Source organism: Prionailurus bengalensis, chromosome B2, assembly GCF_016509475.1.
Source record: "Prionailurus bengalensis isolate Pbe53 chromosome B2, Fcat_Pben_1.1_paternal_pri, whole genome shotgun sequence".
Lineage (NCBI taxonomy): Eukaryota > Metazoa > Chordata > Mammalia > Carnivora > Felidae > Prionailurus > Prionailurus bengalensis.
This window is the reverse complement of record NC_057349.1, coordinates 23,363,064-23,383,520: the sequence shown is the minus strand read 5'-3', so window position 1 is coordinate 23,383,520 and position 20,457 is coordinate 23,363,064. Positions and strand designations below refer to the sequence as shown.

General features: G+C 39.2%; 1 protein-coding gene across 6 annotated transcripts in view; it reads left to right on the top strand.

Moving 5' to 3' along the window:
- FARS2 (phenylalanyl-tRNA synthetase 2, mitochondrial) overlaps nt 1-20,457 on the top strand; it is a 551,313-nt gene that overhangs the window by 34,114 nt on the left and 496,742 nt on the right. For all 6 annotated transcript variants that reach the window (XM_043590891.1, XM_043590887.1, XM_043590888.1 and 3 more), the window contains exon 2: nt 16,946-17,032. The gene's annotated coding sequence lies outside the window, so the exon portion shown is untranslated. The remainder of the gene's footprint in view (nt 1-16,945; nt 17,033-20,457) is intronic.

Sequence of the window (20,457 nt, the reverse complement as noted above, 5' to 3'; positions counted from 1 at the left end):
TTTTCTCCTGTGATCATAGGGTAAATTAGAGGACTAGATTTTCTATTTTGATTTATCCTTGAGTCCTGTGCATAACAGGCACCCACCACCCCTTTTGGAATAGTATTTTAGTGGTTTCTGGGTTCTGTTTGTTCATGTTTCATTTGGGATTTTTGCATATATTCCGTACGTATCTTATTCATCAAGAAACAGCTTTGCTGAGATCACTGATAACCTCTTAGTGGTTAAATTACCCCTCACCTCATGTACAGTCTTGAATCATCTTCACTTTAGTGGTGGCATTTCATACCCTTACCAGTGTTTTCACCTTACCTTCTTAAAATGCTTTCCTTTCCTAGCTCCTGTGATAGTAGGAACTAAGGTCTCCACTCCCTAATGGATTCTCCTCATAGGAGAATCTGTCTGCCCAGAGCCTTCCTCTTTGACCTTCTTTCAAGCGTGACATCAGCACTAATGTGGACTGACCTCTCATATATCACTTAACATGCCCATCTGCACATTTTGCCATCACTACACACACAGTGTGTCTAACAGAAACTCATTCTTCACCCTCACCCCAAATCAGCTTCTCCACTCGATACACTTTCTTCTGTTTATTGTAACATCTAACATTTTAATTTTTTAAAGTTTATTTATTTTGAGAGAGAGAGAGAGAGAGAGAGAACGAGCACACAAGCAGGGGAGGGGCAGAAAGAAAGGGAGAGGAGAGAAGAATCCCAGGCAGGCTCTGCACTGTCAGCACGGAGCCTGACACGGGCTCAAACTCATGAACCACGAGATCATGACCTGAGCTGAAACCAAGAGTTGGACACTTAAACGACTGAGCCACACAGGCTTCCCACAACTAACATTTTCATAATGATCCTGGCTCTGGCATATATTGAGCACTGCTGTATGCCAGACCCTGAGACAGGGAAAGTGGGAACAGGGAGGGCAGGCTCTCATGTAGATTTCTTTTTCTAGAAACTTGATATAATGGAGAAAAATACATTGTTTGTAAAGGTGAAGGGGTAAAGAAGTTGAGGGAAACATGGTTTGTTTGAAGTGAGGAAGCAGTCAAGGTGGGAAGCATCAGATGCAAGTATCAAAGAGGTTAATGGGAGCATTGCTTGGGAGATAGCCAATGGAATCAGTAGGCAGAAGGAGAAGAGAAGGAAAGGAAGAGCCATAGAGACTCTGAGAGGAGATACGTTGGGTACAAGAACATGAGGTCTGGGTTAATGGAAGAGATGACATTTTGTTCTTGAAGAGAATATTTTTAAGTTCTCTGAAAATTTTTCTTAGTGTGTCTATCTGTATTAGCAAAATCCTGCTTTCAGCTACTTTTGATAGACTCTTGAACTCTGTAGAGGGCATGAAGGACCATCCAGGGCTAATCTTAGCATGCTCACAGTTATTCCTTGAATTTAAGGCTCCATCTGCAAGTACATTTTTGTTGTTGTTCAAGGAAGTCTGCTTTTTTGGTTCTTTTAGCAGTTTGGTTATCTGGAGCTCTGGGGCAGGTAGGGAAGGAATAAATGTCTCTCCCAATGCCACTCATAGCATTTAGGCCATGTTTGAATATCTTTCTTAGCAATGGTATCTGTGTGTGGGGGGCAGTAAGCCACCATGCACTCCCATGAGCAGTCCCCCAGCCTCCTGATGGAGGCTGTCCTCCCCCAGAATTCCTGATGGGCTCAGAGTGCTGCCCCTTTTCCCTCCAGTTGTTTGCCCTGATTAAGAAAGTTCACATATGGGGAATATGGTTCTTACATTTTTCTCTCTTTTCTGTTCCTGCTCTCATTCACCTGCTTAGACCACATCCATTCCTCCTCTTGCATGATAGCATTTCAAGTACTATGAAATTGTGTATAAAGCATATATGCTCTGTGTGTGTGTGCGTGTGTGTGTGCATGTGAGAGAGAGAGAGAGAGAGAGTGCACGAGAGAGGGAATAGTTTCTACATGTTAAATAATTGCCAATTTAATTCTGGTACTGCTTGAGAATCTTCCAGAGAGTAATAGACCCCTTCTGGGTATTGTTACATCTGTGAGCCCTGAGTAGGGAAAGCTGTGCTTGTGGGTCTGAGTCTGACTCTCTGGGTCCACCTGGTAAGCTCTGGCAAGGAGGTGTCTTTATGTAAATAAACTAACAAATTCCGTCCCTGAAATTAGCCTGGCCTGGGCCTGGTGTAAGCTAACGGATGGGGACATTCAGTTTTCTGTTTCTTTTTGCATTTTCATCTCCTATATATATACTTCTTCCAAAAGAATTTTCTAGAGTTGACCTATATTCTGGCAATGCCATTTTCTTCTTTGGTGGACCTTTATAGTATGCCACAAATTCTATTATCAGAAATAGCTCTGTTTATATGAACCTTCAGATCAAAACCTCTTCCAGAAGAAACACTGTTAGTACAGATGGCTAATTCTTCAAGACAAGGAGCTTACCCCAGCCTCATGTGGTTCCAGTCCCCTTTCTCGGTAGGTGTTTTATGATCACACTTTTGGAAATTGTGCAGGTGTTCACTCTTCTGAGGGCAGGGGACAGGGATGAGTAGCAGTGTGTTCACAGAGCCCTCCATTTATTAGAATATGTGACCCAATTGTGGGTATCTGTTTGGTTCTCCTATAATATTTTCTTTCTATTCTTTTCTTGTTTTCTTTCTTCCTCCTGCACAGCCTTATTCTCAGAGCTCTCCTTGTATTTATTAGGGAGTGTCACCACATCCAACATGTTCTTTCTCCTTGCTTGTTGGCAATGTCATAGTTTTGACTGGGTGACAAAGATTTTCTCCTCTGAGTTTTGCTTTTCCATCTGTGCTGAGCCAGTGATTGTCATATCTCGTCCAACCATCTGTCCTGAGTTTTTGCTATCTTCTTTTGATGTTTCTAGTCAACAGTTTGGAGGAACTTATTATGGTGCCTTATTATTGGCCTATTGAGGGCCAGCCTGACTTTGTCTATTGTGCTCTGAACTCTTCTCACCAATTACATTTGCTGATACTATAGAATTTGATGACAGCCATCCTAAGACACAGCCATGACCTGTGGTTTTGAATATAAGTAGCCTGATTCTCCCATTTGTGCTGTTGGGGGGCACTGTTGACGGTGCTGGCCATATGTGGGCGTGGGGGTGGGGTGGACAAAAGTCCCTGCTCTCCTACAACTTACATTCTCCTCTATGAAGTTTTTAGAACATACTCTTAAAAGACAGAGAAAGAAAAATGGCAGTCTGTTGGATTTTAATACACAGATGAGAGAAAATAGCTACTGGTCAGTCTGTGCTACTGATTTTAAGCAACACAGTTATTGAGTCTGTTTACTCTTTCATCAAAATGGTGCTGATTTTAGGCAAGTTGTGAGACCAATATATACTTAGCAATTCTTTGAGCTACTTGGAGAAAGCGTTCAAATGAATTAAAGGTTACTGTTATTGTAGCTGTAAATAAACCTCCGTATGATATGTATATTTGTTCTATTCCACAGTAGATAAAACTATTAAGTTGTACAATTTTACTTATCTCTCTCTATATGTGGCATCTATGTGGAATAATAGTTCTTGTTTCCCTCTCCATTATAATAACTTTTACTAATGGATCTAGGCATTGCACTTACATTTATATATACAAGAGAGATTTTGACAGTGTATGTAATATATAGCCTAAAATAAATAACTGACAGTCACAGGAATATCATCATGTTTAAGTCCCATGGAGGTAGCAAAAGCATCCAAGCCATTTATTCTAAGTTGAAAGTTCTAAGATGTTTAACTCTCGATATTGTGGAGTATATTTACCCCATTTGTGATATGTCCTTCACAATTGACATGCGCTTAGATGTGAAGAATATTGATGGTTCATTTTAACAGCAATAACTGAGTTATTAAAAATGTAATAAAATTTGAATAAAATATTTTGATGACACATTTAACATATTACACAAACCAAATTCCAGATTTAAGTCAAAGGAGAAGGGATTATGTTTGATTTTAATCCTTAAAAGTTTAAGTACTCCCTAGTTGTTACCATTGCCGTACAGACTGGGAATGATAGACTGCTTATGTAGTTACCAAATTAGGCACTAGTTTGAATTCTTACATTGGGGAAAATCCAGAGGAGCCAGAATGCTATTCTTTTGTGCTTGGGTCCTTTTTAGAAGCTAGTCAGAAAGTGTAAAATTTTCAAGATCATTATTAAATACAGTTGACCCTTGAATAACATGGATTTGAACTCTGCAAGTTCACTTCTTCATGGATTTCGTACAGTAGTGTAATGTATTTTCTCTTTCTTACGATTGTCTTAACATTTGTGTCTCTAACTTGCTTTATTGTAAGAATACAGTATATGATAACATATAACACAAAATGTGTTAATCTACTATGTTATTGGTAAGGTTTCTGGTCAATGACAGACTATTAGTAAAGTTTTGGGGATATCAAAACTCTTACATGGATTTTCTACTTTGTGGAGGTGGGGGGGGGGGTTGGTGCCACTACATCTCGTGTTGTCCAAGGGGTTAACTAATGGTGTTTTTAATTAATTAATTAATGTACTTACGTATGTATGCATTTATTTATAGGTAACATTTTTTTTTTTAAATTTACATCCAAGTTAGTTTGCATATAGTGGAATAATGATTTCAGGAATAGATTCTAGTGATTCATCCCCTATGTATAAAACCCAGTGCTCATCCTAACAGGTGTCTTCTTTAATGCCCATTACCCATTCAGCCCATCCCCACACACACAACCCCTCCAGCAACCCTCAGTTTATTCTCTATATTTGTTCACTATATTATGTTTTGTCCCCCTCTCTGTTTTTATATTGTTTTTGTTTCTCTTCCCTTATGTTCATCTATTTTGTATCTTAAATTCCAGATATGAGTGAAGTCATATGGTATTTGTCTTTCTCTGACTAATTTCTCTTAGCATAATACCCTCTATTTCCCTCCATGTTGTTGCAAATGGCAAGATTTCATTCTTTTTGAATGCCAAGTAATACTGCCTTGTATATATATACCACATCTTCTTTATTCGTTCATCCATCAATGGACATTTGGGCTCTTTCCATACTTTGGCTACTGTCAGTAGTGCTGCTATAAACATTGGGGTGCATATGCCCCTTTGAAACAGCACACCTGTATCCTTGGATAAATACCTAATAGTGCAATTGGTGTGTCGTAGGGTAGTTCTATTTTTAACTTTTTGAGGAACATCCATACTGTTGTCCAGAGTGGCTACACCAGTTTGCATTCACACCAGCAGTGCAAAAGAGATCCATCCTCTTTCTCTTCATCTGCTGTTGCCTGAGTTGTTAATTTTAGCCATTCTGACAGGTGTGAGGTGGTATCTCATTGTGGTTTTGATTTGTATTTCCCTGATGATGAGTTCCGTTGAGCATTTTTTCATGTGTCTGTTAGCCATCTGGATGTGTTCTTTGGAGAAGTGTCTATTCATGTCTTTTGCCCATTTCTTCACTGGATTATTTATTTTTTGGGTGTTGAGTTTGATAACTTCTTTATAGATTTTGGATACTAACCCTTTATGTGATATGTCGTTTGCAGATACCTTCTCCCATTCCGTCGATTGCCTTTCTGTTTTGCTGATTGTTTGCTTTGCTGTGCAGAAGCTTTTTATCTTGATGAGGTCCCATTAATTCATTTTTGCTTTTGTTTCCCTTGTCTCTGGAGCCGTGTTGAGTAAGAAGTTGCTGTGGCTGAGGTCAAAAGAGGTTTTGAGGTCCTCCTCTAGGATTTTGATGGCTTCCTGTCTTATATTCAGGTCTTTCATCCATTTTGAGTTTATTTTTGTGTATGGTGTAAGAAAGTGGTCCAGGTTCATTTTTCTGCAAATCGCTGTCCAGTTTGACCAACACCGTTTGCTGAAGAGACTGTCTTTTTCCATTGGAGATTCTTTTCTGCTTTGTCAAAGATTAGTTGGCCATACATTTGTGGGCCCATTTCTCGGTTCTCTATTCTGTTCCATTGATCTGAGTATCTGGTTTTGTGCCAATACCATACTGTCTTGATCATGACAGCTTTGTAATACAGCTTGATGTCTGGGATTGTGATGCCTCCCCCCCTTTTTTTTTTTCCCCCAGGATTGCTTTGAGTATTCAGGGTCTTATCTGGTTCCAAATATGTATGGAAATTTGTATGGTTCCAAATTTGTATGATTCCAAATTTTAGGATTGTTCTAGTTGTGTGAAGAATGCTGGTGTTAAGGGATTGCATTGAATATGTAGATGATTTTGGGTAGTATCGACATTTTAACAATATTCTTTGAATCCAGGAGCATGGAATATTTTTCCATGATTTTGTGTCTTCTTCAATTTCTTTCATAAGTTTTCTATAGTTTTCAGTGTATAGATTTTTCACCTGTTTGGTTAGGTTTATTCCTAGATATTTTATGGGTTTTGGTGCAATTGTAAATGGGATCAATTCCTTGACTTCTCTTTCTTTTGCTTCATTATTGGTGTATAGAAATGAATTGATTTTATATTCTGCTACTTCGCTGAATTCATGGGTCAGTTCTAGCAGTTTTTGGTGGAATCTTTTGGGTTTTCCATAGAGTATCATGTCATCTGCGAAGAGTGAAAGTTGACTTTGTCCTTGCCGATTTGGATGCCTTTTATTCCTTTGTGTTGTCTGATTGCTGAGGCTAGGACTTCCAGGACTATTCTGAATAACAGTGGTGAGAGTGGATATCCCTGTTGTGTTCCTGATCTTAGGGGGAAAGCTTTCAGTTTTTCTCCATTGAGGATGATATTAGCAGAAGGTCTTTCATGTATGGCTTTTATGATCTCAAGGTATCATCCTTCTATTCTTACTTTCTTGAGGGTTTTAATCAAGAAAGGATGCTGTATTTTGTCAAATGCTTTCTGTGCCCCTGTTGAGAGGATCATGTGGTTCTTGTCCTTTTCTTGATGTGATGTATCACATTGATTATTTTGTGGATATTGAACCAGGTATAGATCCCACTTGGTTGTGGTGAATAATTCTTTTAATGTTTTGTTGGATCTGATTGGCTAGTATCTTAAGAAGTTTTGCATCCATGTTCATCAGGGAAACTGGTCTGTAGTTCTCCTTTTTAGTGGGGTCTTTGTCTGGTTTTGGAATCAAGGTAATGCTGACTTCATAGAATGAGTTCAGAAGTTTGCCTCCCATTTATGTTTTTTGGAACAGCTTCAAGAGAATAGGTGTTAATTCTTCTTTATATGTTTGGTAGAATTTCTCTGGAAAACCATCTGGTCCTGGACTCTTGTTTTTTGGGAGATTTTTCATTACTGATTTTATTTCTTTACTGTTTATGGGTCTGTTCAAATTTTCTATTTCTTCCTGTTTCAGTTTTGGTAGCGTATATGTTTCTAGGAATTTGTCCATTTTTTCCAGATTGCCCAAGTTATTGGCAAATAATTGCTCATAATATTTTCTTATCATTGTTTGTATTGCTGCAGTGTTAGTTGTGAACTTTCCTCTTTCATTCTTGATTTTATTTATTTGGGTCCTTTCGTTTTTCATTTTTATCAAACTGGTAGGGGTTTATCAGTTTTGTTAATTCTTTCAAAGAAGCAGCTCCTGGTTTCATTGATCTGTTCTACTCATGGTTTGTTGTTGTTGTTTTTGTTTTGATAGCTTTGATTTCTGCTCTGATCTTTATTATTTCCCATCTTCTGCTCACTTGGGGTTTTATTTGCTATTATTTTTCCAGCTCTTTTAAGGTGAAAGGTTAGGTTCTGTATCTGAGACCTTTCTTCCTTCCTTATGGGTGGAAGGTGGATTGCTATATACTTCCCTCTTTTAAGATGAAAGGTTAGGTTCTGTATCTGAGACCTTTCTTCCTTCCTTATGGATGGGAGGTGGATTGCTATATACTTCCCTCTTATGACCACTTTTGCTGTGTCCTAGAGGTTTTGGGTTGTGGTGTTAATGATTTTCATTGGTTTCCATGTGTTTTTACATTTTTTCTTTAACTTCTTAATTAACCCATTCATTCTTTAGTAGGATGTTCTTTAGTCTCCAAGTATGTGTTGTCTTTCCAAATTATTTCTTGTGGTTTATTTTGAGTTACATTGTGTTGAGGTCTGAAAATATGCATGATATGATCTTGATCTTTTTGTACTTGTTGAGGGCTGATTTGTGTCCCAGTGTATGATCTTTTCTGGAGAATGTTCCATGTGCGCTCAAGAAGAATGTGTATTCTGCTGCTTTAGGATGAAATGTTCTGAATATATGTGTTAAGTCCATCCGGTCCAGTGAGTCATTCAAAGCCATTGTTTCCTTGTTGATTTTCTGCTTAGATGATCTGTCCATTGTTGTAAGTGGGGTGTGAGGCCCCCTACTATTATGGTATTATTGTCAATGAGTTTCTTCATGTTTTTGATTAATTGATTTATATAGGTGTGTGCTCTCACATTGGGGGCATAAATGTTTACAATTGCTAGATCTTCTTGGTGTATAGTCCCCTTGATTATGATATAATGCCTTTCGTTATCTCTTGTTACTGTCTTTATTTTAAAATCTAGATTGTTTGATATAAGTATGGCTACCCCAGCTTTTTGTGGCTGTTAACATGATAGATGCTTCTCCATCTCCTTACTTTCAATCTGAAGGTGTCTTTAGGTCTAAACTTGGTCTCTTGTAAACAGCGTATAGATGGATCTTGTTTTTTAATCCCTTCTATCGTGTCTTTTGATTGCAGTGTTTATTCTGTTGACATTTAGAGTGAGATCTGAAAGATATGAATTTATTGTCATTGTGTTGCCTGTACAGTTGGAGTTTCTGGTGGTGTTCTCTGGTCCTTTCTAGTCTTTGTTGCCTTTGGTCTTTTCTTTCTTTTTGTCTCCCCTCAGAGAGTCCCCCGTAAAATTTCTTGCAGGGCTGGTTTAGTGGTCACAAACTCCTTTTTGTTTGGGAAACTCTTTATCTCTCCTTCTATTATGACTGGTAGCCTTGCTGGATAAAGAATTCTTGGCTGCATATTTTACTGATTCAGCACATTGAATATATCCTGCCACTCCTTTCTGGCTTGCCAAGTTTCTATGGATAAGTCTGCCTTGAATCTGATCTGCCTTCCCTTGTAGGTTAGGGACTTTTTTTCCCTTGCTGCTTTCATGATTCTTTCCTTGCCTGTGTATTTTGGGAATTTGACTATGATATGCCTTGTTGATGGTCGGTTTTTGTTGAATCTAATGGGAGTTCTCTGTGCTTCCTGGATTTTGAGGTCTGTGTCTTTCCTCAGGTTAGGAAAATTTTCCACTATGATTTGCTCACATAAACCTTCTATGCTTTTATCTCTCTCCATCTTCTGGGACCCCTATTTTTTGGATGTTATTCCTTTTTAATGAGTCACTGAGTTCTCTAATTCTTATATCGTGCTCTTTTGTCTTAGTTTCCCTCTTTTTTTCTGCTTCATTATTCTCCATAAGTTTGTCCTCTATATTGCTGATTTGCTGCTCTGCTTCATCCATTCTTGCCACTGTGGCATCTATTGAGATTGCATCTCAGTTATAGCATTGTTAATTTTGTCCTGACTAGATTTTACTTCGTTTATCTCTGCAGATAGGGATTCTATGCTTTTTTCAACCATAGCTTGTATTCTTATTATCGTGATTCTAAATTCTGGTTCACACATCTTGCTTGTATCTGTGTTGATTAAGTCCCTGGCTGTCATTTCTTCCTGTTCTTAATTTTGGGGTGTGAATTCCTTCACTTTTGTCATTTTGAAGGAAGAAAAGGAATTAATAATAAAAAAATTAAAAATTAAAAACAACACAAAAAATAAAGGATGTGATATCTTAGGTGTGTTTTGGTTTGGTTGTTGCAAGAAGGTTCGTAGAAGAGAGAAAAAGGGAAAGAAAACTTAAAAGTAAAAAAAGTAGGAAAACATTTGAAAATTTACAAAAATGAATACTATAAAATATAATAAAATTTAAATGATTAAAGTAAGAAAAAATTATTAAAAAATAAAAATATAGTAGAAAAAAATTTAAAGAAAAATGTTTTTTATAAAATGGAGAATAAAAATAGATTTTTCTCTTTCTGTATTCAAAATAAGAAATGAGAAGAAAAGGAAAAAATTGAATAGAAGGACCAGTAAACACAATGAAATATGATTGAAATTACATCTAGTTTCCCCTAGAAGTCAAACTATGAACCACTTTATAGTGTGCAAACTAAACAGGCCTAGAGACTTGTGGTGTTTCTCTATATCATGGTTGGTGCATTTGGATGTGGCTTGGTGTAATGGCACCTTTATCCCCTAGATGGCATTGTTTAGTTCACTGGTGTGGATTGTTGTGGTTTCTTTATGTGTGTACGCACATGCGGGGGAGAGGTGAAAATGGCACCACCCATCTACCTAGTCTCTAGCATGAGAACTATACGTTCTCCCCGATTGGCAATCAAGCATCACTCTTAGTCTCTGACTTGTGGCCACTCCCTGCTTCTGCATTGTCTGCAACTAAGTTGTCAGCCTTCCAAGTGGCACCTCCCTCCTGAGTTTTATCTCAGATGGGGCTGTGTTTCCAAACCCCTCACTTTTGAAGGCCCTGTGGCTTTGACCCATGCAAACCCACTTGACCCTCTTGCCGATCAGTGGTTGGGTGCTGGCTCATCCCTAGAAACATTCATATGACTGCAGTGTTGCAGATGCCCAGTGACTGCGGCTGGTTGCCCGCCCCAGAAAAAGTTTGCGCTGTAGTGTAGCAGTAGCGTTTCAGGGATTATGGTAAAGCACAATACATACCTGGCACGCAGCTTCACCGCCCCCCCCCCCCCATTGTCCTTGTTACAGCGACAGCAAATGTGGCTGTTCTCTGGGGTCCACTGGGACCTCTCCCTGTGGGGAGGCCGCACAGCTTCTACCAATTGTGCTCTCAGCAGGGGAATCGCCTCTTTCCCTGGGCCCAAGGACCCCTTGGACCTTGCTCTCTGCTCTTGGGGTTTTACCCTTTCCAGCAGATCCATCAGATATCGAGCTGTGGAGTTTCAGACTCTGTGCCCACCCCCCCCCCCCCACCTCCCGTTTATAGTGCCCTGATGGTATTTAAACCCTCTCCTTTCTCCTTTTCTTTTTTGGTCCTTTATGGGTGTTTCCACTCTTTCTCTCCAGCTGCTTTTGGGGGGAGTGTTTTTCCTGTACTCTTCATCCTGTCTCTGTCCTCTCTGGAAGCAAAAACAGCTCCCTACTCTCTATGGCTTCTCTCTTCCCCATTTCTCCTCTCCACACCACGTACCTGCTGAGTTCTGTGGCTCAAGTTATGCAGATTGTTGTGTTAATCTTCAGATTGATTTTCTAGGTGTGCAAGTTGGTTTGTTGTTGATCTAGCTGTATTTCAGGTAGGAGAGAAGCAGAAAACTGCCATGCTGCTCCACCATGTTGGACCCTCCCCTATAATGGTGTTTATAATGTATGATACTGTTTTGAAAAAAAATTAGAAATAGCTTGCTAAATGTTACATTTCTTAAAGATACAGGAAAATTGAATTTGGATATATCTATGTCATACTTAGAAATCTGGAACTGTTTGAATCTTTTAACACTGTTTTATCTACTTTTCACCAAATTATGGAAAATGACTTTGTGCAGGACAGACAGGGGCAGTAATAGTCCATAAGTTATGCTTTCTTGTATATAGGTTTCTGTAGTCAAGTGGACTTTCTACACAAAGTTGGCACGTTCTGTGGACATAAGATGTGGTATGTCACTGATTGCTATTAAGTTATCACTGGGATTGCAAGTTCCATTGGAGAAAAGAGCATCAAAGTCATTTGGATGTCTTTTATTGACAACTGAAAACGCACATGCAGTGTATTTATTTGCAAACATTTAAAGTTTGAAATCAAGGTAGCCTAGATGAAATAAAATAGTTTTTCTTTTTTTTCTTTTCCCTTAAGTTTATTTTATTTTGAGGGAGACAGAGAGAGGACATAAGTGGGGGAGGGGCAGAGGGAGAGGGAGAGAGAGAATCCCAAGCAGGCTCCATGCTCTTAGTGCAGAGTCCAATGTGGAGCTCAAAGTCACGAACCAGAAGTTCATGATCTGACCCGAAATCTAGAGTCAGATACTTAATTGAGTGAGCCACCTAGGTGCTCTGAAATAGGAGTTTTTCAAGCAGAATGTTGCTCATGTTGAATGTAGTTCAGTCTTTTCTACTTGGATGACAAAAACTTTAGGCTGACATGTTTTGGTGACCTGTGATTGGTTAATGAGATCCAACTTAGTTGGTGATAGCCCCTTTCATCCCCTGGGGGTTGATTAAAGAAATTCTGGAATGGAAGCACTGTGCTAGTCTTACATGGAACATTTCTTTCCACATGGCTCCTCAAGAGCATATGCAATATGGAAGAATCTGTATCCTTCTTGCTTTTTTACATTCCAGAAACAGGTGTAGAAATCTTTGTGGTGTGGTGTGTGTTCACCACTGGGAAAAGAGCTTGGTAAGTATTTCCCTGCCAGGTGCCTAGTTATTTTCATAAGTTCATTCTTGTTGATGTGATCTGATATAAGGAACTTAGTTTTATCTAGTATAAGAAACTGCTGCTTAACCTTGATTCTTTCTTTTATCTTTGGAATTTTAGTAGCATGTTGCTTTTGAACAAATTGACCATCTTCTGATCTTTGTTTCAAAAGCCAGTGCTGCATAAAGTGCTTCTCTGAAGGCAGTGTGCCGCAGGGCTGGGCGGGAGGTCAGTGATAGTGGTTAGTGGTGCTTCCAGCTTCCCAAACCATTCCATTTGGGGGGAAGAAACCTTTGGACTTTTATAGTTTGTAAGAAAATGAAGTACAAGGTCTCTCATAAAAAATGTCATTTCTTCTGTTGTTCTTAGTGTGCGATTTGCCTTTTATCGTTAGAATCAAATTTTGAAAAATTTATTTGGTGAAAAATAAGCCTTATGAATGAATATTCATTCATTAATTTTGCAAATATGTAGTAGCTGAACATACAAATTTAGTAAGATGCATTTCCTTCTTTCAAAGAGTGCTTATTTTATTGGGAGAGATAAAGTCAACATCTCCAACAAAAACCAGTGATCTATAGGCACATGGTGCTGTGGCTGCAGAATGGAGGGTTACTTTACCTGGAAAAGTCGAGTCAGAAAATCTTTTCACAAGAAGTTCTCAGAATGCGCAAGAGTTAATCAGGCAGAGAGTGGAAGGGCTTCCCTTGGGTGAGGGAGTTGTGTTTGCATGGATGCGTACTTCTGTCTGGCTGATGCTCTGGGAGAGGTAGTTGATGGCAACACATGGGGTAGGTCAAATATTCAGGAAATAAATTATGAAGATAAAAGACGTCAGATTGTTTGGAAAAGTTTTAGAAGAGTGATCTTATGAGACTTGTATTTTAGATAATTTTGACAGTAGGCTGGAGAGCTGGTCAGAGCCACATGTGTTGATTGGAGACAGAGAACTGCACTTGTGTATTTTGGTAATGAGAGATGATTTATGTGAGAAATGATGGGAAGACCTGGACTAGCAGTAGTGGAAGAGATTGAAAGGGAGACACAAATCCTAGAGATTGGAGTTTAGAAGCCCATTGACTGCTTGCATATCAGGAATAAAGGACAAGGACTAAAGGATGCCTTCCATTTTTCTGGATTGAATAATCAGGTGGTGGTTGGTAGCATTCACCCATGTAGGAAGAGCATGAGCTTATATTAGATTTTGGATGTTTTGAGTTTAAGGTGCCTTGGCAATACCCAGGCGGAGAAGTCCTGCATGTGTAAACTGGAGCTCATGAGGGAGACCAGAGATGGAAATACGGAGATCTGACAGAACTTGACACATAATTGGTAACTGAAGTCAGTGGTATTCAAAAGGTATGTAGTAGATATAGAAGAGAACAGGGCTGAAGATGGGGTCACTGACTAATAGGGATGATTGGAGGATATGAGTCCTTGAAGGAGATTGAGTAGGAGTGTTCAAAGAGGTAGGAGGAATGTCAGGAGAAAGGCCAAAAAAAACTGAGGGAAGGCATGCTGAGGGAAGGCAGTGCCCATGTGACCAGTAATGTCAAATGCTACAGAGACCTCAAGTGAGATAAGCACTGAAAAGTAACTGGATTAAATAACTGGAAGGCCTTTGGAGACACTACTGAAAATATTTCTATTGCAGTGGGACATAGAACCTATAGTTCATTGGGTTGAGGAAATGAAGATAGTATGGAATTAATGTTTAAGCCTCAGTGCCTTCTTAAGAAATAGGGAGATAGACAATGCCAGAGGGGACTTGTAGCTGGATGGGTTTGTGGGTGCTTGTTGTTGTCATGGAAGAAACTTGAGCATTTTTGTATGTTGAAATTAATTAGCCATAATGCTTTGGCCTGCGCAAGCAGAAAGATCCTTTTTCCATTGAAATAGGATATAAGCAAGAAAGATGGATGCCAATGAGGTGAAGATTGAGTGTGTGCTAGGAGAAGAGAAGGTGAGAACTGGAAAGATTGTTACTTGGTCATTCTGTACCTCCCCATAAAGAAAGATAAGTTATTTAAAACCAAAAGAAAGCCATGTGGTTTTTATGATGAAGAAACTAGTTTCACTGCATAGAAACTTGGGTGATTTATAAGTCTTTAAACCCCAGTGGAGGAAAAGTTATTACTTAATAATATCATAGACATTCACTTTTATTTAAAGAATCCTGGTAGAAGACAAACTGGAAACTCCATGTGCTGTTTTTTTCTTCTACCAGAGGGTTTACTCAAATTATATTCCTGTCATTGGCATTTTGGAGCTTGAGGACAATAGCACTGTTACAACATGAATTTTTAGAGCCAATTTTGACCACAGTGAAGTGACTTTAAAGGCTGAAGGTCAAGAGTATGATTGATTGGGTGATTACAGTTCCTTTTAAAACAAATTAGAGGTGGCAGGTTTGCCATGGGCGAAAAGTACTGCAAGGAAATGAATCTCATCAGCATTTAAAACTTCTTAGATCATCAGAAAAGAGTTTAACGTTTAAAATATAGACACACACACACACACACACACACACACACACACACACGGGAATGACTTGCATTAGTAAGTCTAGCCTGATTTTTCTGTTAAATAATATATAGGCACAAATTGGGTATGTTTTTTATTTTTAATTTAGGGACTGGTACCCTAAATGTTGAATGCATTTATCAGTTCAATTTATTTACCTTCTTTGTCTTTATATTTGGGGTCTTCTCAGTGATTGAATTTGTGGTTAGTCATTTGTGTTTGGGATTCCTGGTTTAGAAGGAGGCAGGGGTACAAGAAGGAATAAGGACTAGCGTTAGGAAACACTTCCTTCCCCAAAGAAGGGACAAAGCATGGAGAAGGATATGTGGGGGTGTCTCTCATCATGGAGCAAGATGAGATGGTGGTTTTGGAGAACGACTATTTCTTAGGAAACCAATATGTGTTAGACACCCAGCTATGCACTTTCACGTATGCTACATTCTTACAATTATCTTGGGAAGGTAGATATTGAAATTATTTGTAGTTTCAAAGGAAAAAATAAAAGGAGGTGAGAAGATGCCAGAAAAGAACTTTTAAAAGTAACAAAAAGTAGTGATGATGATGATGATGATGATGACAGTGATTGTTACAGATGAATGTTGCTTCAGTGTAGCCAATTGTGGTGCTTTTATTCTGATATTTTAGAGAGAGAATGTAGAGTCTTTGGCAGAGTGAAAAAGGTTAATGTTGGTTATTAAACTGGTTATATGAGGGCTAGTTGAACTCTCTACTTTTGTATACTTGGAAGTTTTCATACTGATAGTTTTTTTAAATGATCGAGCAAAGAAGTAAAATAGTCTTGGTTTTGACAGAAAGTGGGAGAACATTTATGAATAGCAGGGAGACTTTCCTTCTTTTTTCTATCAGACATAAGTGACAGCATTAGCCTTTGAACCCATTTTTTGAGGCAGAATTACTGACAATCCATTTAGGAAATGAAGACACTAAAATCAGGGTTTTTTGTTTTGTTTTGTTTTGTTTTGTTTTATTTAAGTGTGGTCATCTCAGCTTTATGTGTGAAGACTGTGAAGTTAGGTGGTTTCTTCATCTTTATCTGATTGTGTGAAAGTTTTGTCCCAGGGAAGCAGCATTTATATTACCAGGAAGGCCTGGACTGGAACTGTCTCATTGCAGAAGGTATACAGCTCCAAGGGGGGAGGGGATCAGAATGTAATCAGTGAGCATCTATTTCTGTAGTACACAGTAGTGGGGACTGGAAGGAGCAACAAAAGCAGGAAAATAAGATAGTAGCTAATATTTATGGAGGGTTTACTCTGTGCTGGGCACTCTCTATACACTTTACTTATATTTAATCTTTACAATGTCTCTAGAAAGTAGGGACTATTTATTCTTTCTTATTTACGTTTATTTTTGTATTGTGGCAAAATGTACAAGACATAAAAATGACTGTCTTAAGTATTCTTAAGTGTACAGCTAAGTGGCATTAAGTACATTCACATTGTTGTGTAAACCATCACCCCATCCCTCTCAGAATTTTTTTGTCTTCCTCAGACTGAAACTCTGTACCCATTAAATACTAACTCCTAATTCCTACCTCTGGACCCTCCCCGCCCTGCCTCCCCTTCCCTCCTCTGCCAAGCCCCTGGCTACCACCATTCTACTTTCTGTCTCTATCAATTTGACTATTCTAGGGACCTCACATAAGTGGAATCATACAATGTGTGTCAATTTGTGACTAGCATATTTCAGCATAACGTCCTCAGGGTTCATCCATGTTATAGTCTGTGTCAGTTTCCTTCTTTGTTAAGGCTGAGCTGTATTCCATTGTACGCATGTGCCACATTTTGTGCAATTATATGTCCATGTCCTCTTGGGTTGCTTCTACCTTTTGGCCCATGTGAATATGCTGCTATGAACATGGGTGTAGAAATATGTTTGAAATCTTGCTTTCAGTTCTTTTGGGCATATAGCCAGAGGTAGAATTGCTGGCTCATATGGTAATTCTATGTTTAATATTTTTAGGGACCGCCATACTACTTTCTACAGTGGCTTCACCAGTTTGTATTTCCGTCAGTGGTGTGCCAGGCTTCCTATTTCTCCAGATCGCAGGTAGGTATTATTCTTATTTTAGTATTACAGAGGAGGAAGAGAAGTGCAAAGGTTGAATGGGCTCACACAGCTAACATGTGCAGATCTGAGTTGAACCCTGTAGTCCAACTCAGAACCTTTGTTATCCAGGTAAGATGGGGCCCAGAGAGGCTCAGAGACATGATTAAGGGCACTATGCCTAATAGAGTATCCAAGCCTGGATTCAGACCCAGGCAGTTAAGCACTGTTAGATTTAGTGGTTGGTTTTTCTTTTCTTTTTCCTTGTTTTGTTAAAAATGGTCTTTAAAAAAATTCCACATTTTGTAGAACGATACTAATTTTTGAATATCTCTAAATAGTTTTTTTCTGCCATTCTAAATTTATACTTTAAACTGTTATTTAAAATAACCATCTTAAGAGATGTATGTGGTATGTTCTGTTTTCTTTTTATTCGGATTTCTTGGGCAATATTTTGCCTTTAAATGTTTTGAATAAATATGAAATGATTTTGGTGGAATTTTTTTATACATCTTCACTCTGCCTCCTCCTGCCAGAAAGTTTGCCTTCAAATAAAACCAAGCAAAATTATCTCAAGCCAGATTTAAATTGGGGGAAACGACGAGGGTATGACAGTGAAATTTCCAGCTTTCTCACCAGAGGAGCTAGGAAGTGTACTTATTTTTTTAATCCCCGTGTGTGTTTTGCTAAGAGGTGTGCATTCTCCCTCAGAGAGTAGTCATCTAAGGGGGTGTTGTGGCATTCTGAAAATAGTGCCCTTCCTTGGTAATGCTGGCTCAGGGTGGCCTATCTCCAGAACCTCTCCTGCCACTGCCAGGGAGGCCTCCTGTGAAAACAACAGATCTAGGGGCCTCTTTGACCCTGTTCATCTAGGCAGGCCATCTGGGTGGGTGCCTTCTGTGCTTCATTTTAAGACTGGGTGGCTGGGTGTGCATGGCCTTAAGTGCCCTCCCAGGTTTGGGGGTAATGGATTGTATAGTATAGCATAATACCGGGTGTTGGCTTTAGATAGAGACTCCTGGTCCCCTTGTATCAAGGGTCCACCATCGGCGAAGATGAACAGTCTGATCTGGAAGGTATCTTTAGAATAGTCACTAATTCAGTGATTCCTAACCTTGGTTGTACACTGCACTCCACCTGGGGAGCTTGAAAAAATGATGATCCCTTAAAAAAAAAAAAAAGGAAAAAAAGAAGAAAAAATGAGGCCTGAGGCCCACTTCAGAGATTCTGATCTAACTCGTCTGGTGGGTGCCCTGGCCATTGGGATTTGTAAAAACGCTCTACGGATAATTCTAATGTATGGTTAAAGTATAGGATTGTTGTTCTGATTTCTCTTGAGTACCTGTTTCTTTGGGCTCTAATTAAGATTTCTACCACCAAAGAAGATACAGAAGGTCTTTTCTCTAGTTGTCCTTATTAGCAAGGTTTGCTGGAATATATTTCTTATAGACAAAGGGACTCTCTTCTGTTTTGTTTATCTGTGGTTGAAATTTATTTTCATATCCTTATGGAGTATGTATGTCTTCATATACACACAATGTTGTGCTGTTTGCTGTGGAGGACAGATCTTATTCTGCAGAGGCTTGAGTTTAGGAATAGAGAGGAAAGACAACAATTTGTTTTCCAAGATTTCAACACAAGCTCCAGGTCGCTGAGTTCTAATGGCAGTTTCATTTTGTAAACTGAAGACTGTTGTGACATCGGAGCTGATGTTTCTGCAGTTCTGGAAGTCTTCTCATTTAGACCCTTAGTACCTGTAGTGCCTGCCGGCCTGTGCATTTAGACACTCAGCCGTATCATTACTTTGGGAAATCTGGCTGTATCTGAGTAAACTGCACAGTCAGTCTGGTTTAGAGGAATGTTTTGTCTGAGCCTCTCCTGGGCCGTTTTGAGTTTATTTAAAAAGGCAGTGAAGGATCTGGCACCCTCCTCCCTGTGTTGTACTGTGGCTTTAAGATTATTTGGTTGAAACTTCATCAAAGTCCAGAGATGAGATTTGGCGTTTGGGGAACCAAGTATTCTTGCTTTGATTTTGTTTTAAAAATGAGTATTTAGATGTAAAATTTTCTAACTTCGCCATTGTTTGTATTCTGTGTGTTTATGAGAGCTCTGTCAGCGGTTGAAGCAGAAAGGATATATGACCTGTGGTGCTTTTCCTGCTGTGTATCAGAGACCTCACTTAAGGGTAGAAAATGTTTGTGTTACTCCAGTAGTGGAGGACAAGGACTTCCTGACCCACTCCGAAACCTTGCAGATACGGGCAGAGCAGAGAAATCTGTACAGGTATATGTGTATGCACTTAGGTATATATGTAGTATAAGCATACATGATGTTATGTTTATTTGTATTCATACATAGCTGCTAATTCAGAGTGATGCAGGAAATTCTCGTAGGGACATCTGTCATTCATCCTCCTTGGTTTTTTCAAAGAGAGGCACATTTGGGTTTGATCTAGCATTCACATTTAGGTAATTTCATAATGGTTGTGGGGGCTGGAGTGGGGAAGTGGCTGTCTTCTCCCATTTGTGTGGATTTCTCCTCTTAAGTTCATTACCTTGGTGACAGGTTTGTGTGGAGGGGTGGAGTGAAGGCCTGATGGGTGAGGGGGACTCATTGCTCAGATCAAAGGCAAGGGCATCTGTTCATTTCTGATGTCTTAGAAAATGAAGGCTGTGCTCCCCTGCAAGGACCTGAAGGGGATCTTGGATCAGTTGGAATGATTTTTTTCTGCTCTGTACTCTCATTTGATTCTCCATCACCTTCCCTCTAATTATTCCCTGGTTGTTGACCTCCAGGGGCTAATTAGTTACACATGTCACTAAGAAAAGGTCAAGGGTTGTAACAATGGGGCACTTAATTTTCTGTCACCTTAACTTAGTTTTAACATGCCAGATGTTTGAAATGAAAAGGCAGCAAATTCTCTTTAACAACATGTGGAGAAGGATGTTCTTCCGGCCCCTTCTTCTAGTCCCAGTGCCCCCTCAGGGGCTTTCAAAGCCAGGACCATTTCTAAGGGGAACAGTTCAGAAATGGTTCCCTTCCCTCAATGATAGTTTGTGGCATCTTCATATAGGAAGTGTAGAATCAAATTTTATATTACGGTAGGATGGGAGGGGCCACAAATATAACAGTAAAACCATGGTGTTTTTTTGTAAAACTAACAAACGTTCCAATCTTATTGAAAATGGGGATTATTAAACAAAAGTAAAGCTAGTGTCGGATGCTTACAGTGAGCCATTCACTTCCTCTATGTCAGTCAGTCTCTGTTAAAATACCAAGATGAGTAAGACATGGTCCCTCCCCTCTAAGAACTTAGTGAGAAGCTCCTTGTGCCATTTATCTTCTTAGCTGTACACTCTTCCATCGTTACCAATCATGCCCATCTCCCTCCTTGTCCACTTATAAATGCCAAGATGACAGTTTTGTCA